We start from the raw sequence: 5,261 nt of genomic DNA, 5'->3' as shown, positions 1-5,261 counted from the left end.
AGCTGGACCAATCCGCTCACCTTCCAGTATATTTCTTCTACTGTTGCCTGAAACTCAGAGACCAACTTTATACAAAGAATACAAAACCACAGCACTGTAGAAGAGAAGGTTTGGCTAATGAGACTAAAAGCAATTCTGTTTTCCAGGGTGGCATGACTCTTGACAAAAGGTTTATTTCCATTTTCCTCTGGGGGAAATGAAAAGAGAGTCTGACCCAACAGCATATTTACTATTTCATGCAAACAAAAATAAACTCAAATGTCTAGTTGTTTTCCTTGGGTCCTGGCCAAAGTGTTATGCAAGTGCTTAAACAGCCAACAAAACCTCTCAGATGTATCTCCCCCTCCAGATGAACCATGTAGCTTTTCTGACATCTAGTGGCAAATAACTGTGGAGTTTTTCTTAACAGAATGTTTAGAATGAATTTACTTCCTTCTAGGATTTTTTATAGAATGAGACCTTCAAAAAAGCAAACCATATAGGAAAACCCTAGACAGGCCTCAGGTTCTTCCCTGAAGAACACATTTGCTATATGTACTGAAGACCCATGAAGCACAGCATCAAATCCAGAAGATGCAAGGGGTCATTCTAGGGGCTTTATGAATGCTTTCTTTCCAAATGCAAACTCTAATATGGCTTGTGGGCTTCTCCCCCCACCTTTAAGAGCTGCTGTAGCAAGTCACCATGAGCACCTTGTTTAAAAAGCTGTGCTACTGCTCTGGAGAACTTTGCCTCAGCTGTTAAGAGAAAGACACAAATCCTTACCAGAACTGGCTCTGTGTGAGTTCTAGGTCTTCCAAATAATGTGCAAGCATTGCAAAGAAGCTGAGTGGATTTTCCTTTCTCCTGGAAACACATCTTAAGGCATCCAATACCTTAAAATAGTATAGGTCTCTATTCCTTGGGTTCCTAAAGCTCAGTAAATGCCCCGGCATTTAAAAAAAATTAACTGTTGAAATAAAGCCTACTTGAAGTTCTTGGATTAATTCACTGTATCAACAAAAGTTGCATGGGGAATGTGGAACTGACCACAAAGAAATTCTTCATCTGTAAGATTTAACATCATATATTCCACACATTTCTCATGGTTTGAACCCAGTGACTTCACTGGGACTTTTCATACATAAGTATGAAGCAGGAGCAGGTCAGTACAGCAAAATAGCTGGTCCCAAGGCTATGACATCCACACAATCCCCAGTTCATGAGGGACCATCTCAGAGAAGGTCTAGCAGTCCAGCCTCATGGACCAGACAGCTGCCAGTGGCTGCAGCAAAAGAAGTCCTTCCCCAGTGCACACCTTCCCATTTCTTCTCCCCAGAGAGATGCTGTTTGCATACTCTGAGGCTAAAATTGTAATATAGAAGTATTTTACTCTAGCTTCTTCATGCATGAGTACTTTTCTTCCCTGAACTTCACTCACCTGCTTGTAACATGCCAGGAGGCTGAGCCAGCTGTGTTCCTGTGCATTGCATTGACTGCCTCTGGTTGCACACAGTACTAGCAGTTTCTGCCTCTGCCTCAGTATCAGTCTGTTCTGTAAGATGCTTTAAATTCTATGGCTTAAAAAAAATCGGACTGAATCCATAGCAGAAACAGAAACAGATATAGCCAAAAGTTATTCCTTCCCTCAGAGAAAAAAACAAACCCACAACAGTGCAGATAAAGAAAGACTGAAAGGCAAAAGTGACTGTGAGACTGAACACAGCCAGAAAAATGGTCCTCATTATATACACGACTGCCAAGGAGTAAGATAAATGGTGAGTTTGAATTCCCTGAGCAAAACTCCAGCCCAGCTTTACATATGCTCATGTCTCCCCATGCCTCTGTCCTATACTCCTCAACAACCTTGGCAGGCACACACCTCTGCCTTTCTAGCCCCCATTCCTCTCTCCCTGCCCTTTTCTACCACCTTCACACCATTGCTCAATGGTTCTAAACAAAACAAAAGCGAGAAGCAATTTGCTCCTCTATTATTCAGCAGTTCTAACTTAAAACTAAGTATTTTTAGGCAGAATTAAGGCTAGATTCTGAGTCTCTTACTCATAAACAGTCCCTCTGTAGTCAATAGAATTGTTAATGTAAAATATTTACAAGATGTAGAGGTGGCAATAATAGTTTATCCTTTAAAAATCTGAATTTCTCCCATTTCTGATGCTGGCTCATAGTTTTGCATACAACTAACATTATTTTAGTTTTCCTTTTCCTTAGCACACAAATACATGACAAAGGTATATTAGGGTTTTTTCCCCTAAGAAAATATTCCATTTGTATCATAATTCTTTTATAATCTAGGAAAACCAACTGTGGAGTGCAACCGTGGACTGCCTGACAGACCCACTACAGCATTATATGTATATATATATTATATTTTTTTCAGAGGAGCAATGCTGATGTGAGGTTTGCACCAGGACAGAGCACTAAGAATCGCCTTCTTTGTAAAGAGGTGATGATTTAAAGACACCATTTTGGCAGATGCAAAGCACAGGAGAGTTTTCATAAGCATCCCATCATCCAACAAGATGTACAGATGGTGCATAGGGAATTGCAAAGCCTAAGAATTCAGACAGTGTTGTGCACATTAAATGCAGAGCATACAGTCCTTCGTAGTGTGCAGGAAAAGAAATCTTTCTTCCAAAAGAGACCTGTCACCTTGACAAAGATGTATTGTCTGTATTGCATGAATGTCTGCAACACCACTTAAATACAGAACATATAATGAGTCCTGCAGTTATACTGGAGGGAACATCCTGTCTTATTTTTTATACAAGGCCTGATTTTACTGTGCCTTGTACCAGCACAAGGCAGGAGTAATTCACTCAAAGACCTCAGTGTTAAAGAGACATTTTTAAAATCAGAGCTGCAACATTTTCCTTCAAAATAAAGAAGCATTAACTGCCAAACCTGCACCCTGTCCTGTTCAACTTCCTTTCAGTAAAAATCACCGAAGCATTAACTGCCAAACCTGCACCCTCTCCTGTTCAACTTCCTTTCTGTAAAAATCACAGTTATCACTTGGGCTTGAACATCTTCATGGACAATTATAAAACCCTTCTCAATTTCATCCATACAAAGAGGACATGGATGAAAAAAAGGACACTGTTTTGTTCTAAATTATGTATCCAAGGGTACAAGGCAATGTTTTCTTTCAAGTGGTGGGTACCCTTAACTGTTGCTTGGCTTAATGGGACCTAAATGTGTTCAGGTTTTATGATGGCCCTTCCCTAAAGCATCAGTTCACACTTTGCAAGAGAAAGAAAGTTTAAAGCCCACCTGACTGCTAAAACCACAGTGCCAAGAAATATGCCTTCCATTAATTTTGGGACTGTGAAATGACACCTATTTGAAATGGACAGGAAATTTAGACATTTTTTCCAAGCACTTTTTTTTTCTTTAGTATCCTACTGAGAACAATTTAACCTCAGATGCTGGAAAATTCATGCTTTATTACAAACTGGGAATTTTCATTGCATGATGAGTTGCTTTTGCACACATTAACTGAGATTTCATGATTCCCAGCATAGCAATTGGGTTAAGCAAGCACCTGCACTGCAAGATCTCCAAAATGGGCCAGAGTGAGTTGTGCTTATTCATAGGGTATTGACAGTTAGTTGAAGCACAAACTGTGGAATAATCAATTCCACCTAGTCCTGATCTTGCTTTTAAGGACCCAGCTATTATTTAAAAGTTCGTATTTATTATTATTTACTGTGAATTAGGGAACTGCCATCGGGAAGTCAGGAGTCAAAAATCATATACATACATGCCATGTCCATTGAAAATAAGGGGTTTGCTGGAACATTGTACATCTACCTGAACAGCTTGTTCCCTTCCTCCATGAGAGCAGGGAAGCAGATTCACACTCAAGAACATAAAATTTGCACTTGCTCTTCTTTGCACATCTGTAGCAAGAACAAAACCTGCTACCACCAGAGTTCAAGAAATAACTTTGCTGAGAAGGTGTCTATGGCCTATTTCCAGCAAACTGGTGACACTGGTACAGTGGTCATATACACAGTGTGACTGGCTAACAATAAAGGGCAAGAATCATTTTCCAGCAGGGAAATGCTACTAAAGATACACACTGTTCCTCAACACTTTTCACCTTAAAGGCATCTCAGAAAATAGCACAAATACTGTTTTCTATCCTCAGTCTTGTGTTCAGTCAGCCATATCCCCTGGTAAATAATCCATGGTTTCCCTTCCAAAAAAACAGAGATGAATGTTAGAATGGGCTCTGGATAACATATTACCTAATGCTGTTCAAGGCTAGGAGAATTACCTGGTGGAAATTATCTGGAAGGTTCTTAATGAATACCACAAGTTTTCTGCTAAACAGACGTTCTTAGCCAGTCTAGAGAGATTCTACCTTGGATCACGATTAATTGCTTGGATTTCATAAGGTGCACCAGATGTCAGGGTCAGCAAGTCCTCTTGCTGCTCCAGGAAAACTGCCAAAAAATACTGGCTGGCTCTGTTCCAGGGGTCTGACTTCATGCAGCAGCAGGATAGCAGTCACCAGTCATCCTGTAAAGGTTTTAATTTCAATCCTGATTTCTAAATGTTGAGAACGATAGATAAACAGGAAACTCAAGAGGGTTATGTGCCTAGAGGGACAGACACCTACCAAAATGATTTCAAGCATAGCAAAGGATATTTAAGATCCTTCAGCTAAGGTATGGCATAAACACTGGCCATGAAGAAAAACAGACTGGAAAGCAGGGAAGATGTTTTAATTATTCACACTCAGACATGAATTAGTGCTGTTGACTGTCTTTTGTCTGCCTGGAGAGTTCATTTTGGAAATCCCAATATAAGATATTGTAGTCCTTTAACTGTAAGCTCTCCTGTTGCAGGAGGTCAGCTCTCAGCAAGCTGGTAAGTGTCCCTGGGAGATGTCACATAGAGAAAGGTGCCCACCCTTTCCATCTCAGCAAATGGAGGGGGGAGCTCAAAGCAGGGAGAGGCAGGAGGCCAAGTAGAAACAACTGATACGTTACAGCCACAGAAATCTATGTTTTGTTTGCACAGGAATAAGAATTTTTTCACTTTCATAACTCAGAGTGAGATGGTTTAGGTGTAGTGAAGTTTCTAGAGATGGATACAAATGCTGTGGATCAGACTTTCCTTGTACCAAATTAAAGCTGTTTGTAACAAGAAGGACCAACTTGATGTCATGTTTTTGAGGGCAAAAAGGACTTAAGCAGGGTAAAAAAAAGACAGCAGGATTGAGTTAAAGAAAAATGTAGGACAAAAGCAGCCAA

This window comes from Acanthisitta chloris, unplaced genomic scaffold (assembly GCF_000695815.1).
Source record: "Acanthisitta chloris isolate BGI_N310 unplaced genomic scaffold, ASM69581v1 scaffold6274, whole genome shotgun sequence".
NCBI classification, from domain to species: Eukaryota; Metazoa; Chordata; class Aves; order Passeriformes; family Acanthisittidae; genus Acanthisitta; species Acanthisitta chloris.
This window is presented reverse-complemented; position numbering follows the sequence as displayed.